Source organism: Trichechus manatus, unplaced genomic scaffold, assembly GCF_000243295.1.
Source record: "Trichechus manatus latirostris isolate Lorelei unplaced genomic scaffold, TriManLat1.0 scaffold00232, whole genome shotgun sequence".
In the NCBI taxonomy this organism is placed as follows: Eukaryota; Metazoa; Chordata; class Mammalia; order Sirenia; family Trichechidae; genus Trichechus; species Trichechus manatus.
This window is the reverse complement of record NW_004444168.1, coordinates 1,078,579-1,079,283: the sequence shown is the minus strand read 5'-3', so window position 1 is coordinate 1,079,283 and position 705 is coordinate 1,078,579.

Here is a 705-nt window from a genome sequence, read left to right as displayed (position 1 = left end):
TATATGTGTATATATATATATATTTGTTGTTGTGGTTAGGTACTGATATATACATATATAAAAAACAAAAAATCCTGTTGCTGTCGAGTTGATTTCGACTCATAGTGACCCTACAGGACAGACTAGAACTGTACCAAAGGGTTTCCAAGGAGTGGCTGGTGGATTCCAACTGCCGACCATTTGGTCAGCAGCCATAGCTCTTAACCACTGCGTCACCAGGGCTCTATACACACACACACACACACACACACACACACACACACATATAATAGGGTTAGGGCAGACCACTCAAAATATATGCAACTTTAAAACCAGAACACTAATAGAACATCACTTGGTACCTGGAGAGACAATATAGACTGTCAAGGCATGCAGCTCAGTGAGTCTGGAGGTTGCCACAGTAAGTATTGAAAATGTACAAAAACTGAATGAAAATGCCCACAATGCTTTAATTAGAAAAAGGGTGTTTAGTACCGACATAATGTAGATGGATGTGAAGCTTTAAATCAGTGGGGCAGCCGTTATATGGTCATGGGAGTCAGTGCCACTTGCCAGAAACCAAGAGCTACAGAAAGCAAGGGGGAGCCTTCTCTAGGGGTGGAACTTCAAGTGCAGGCATATTTTTTTTAAAAATTTTTTGTTAAGTCAAGAGGGGTCCTGATGCCAGGCCCTATGGACATTTACCTCAAAGTTGAAAGTTATCAC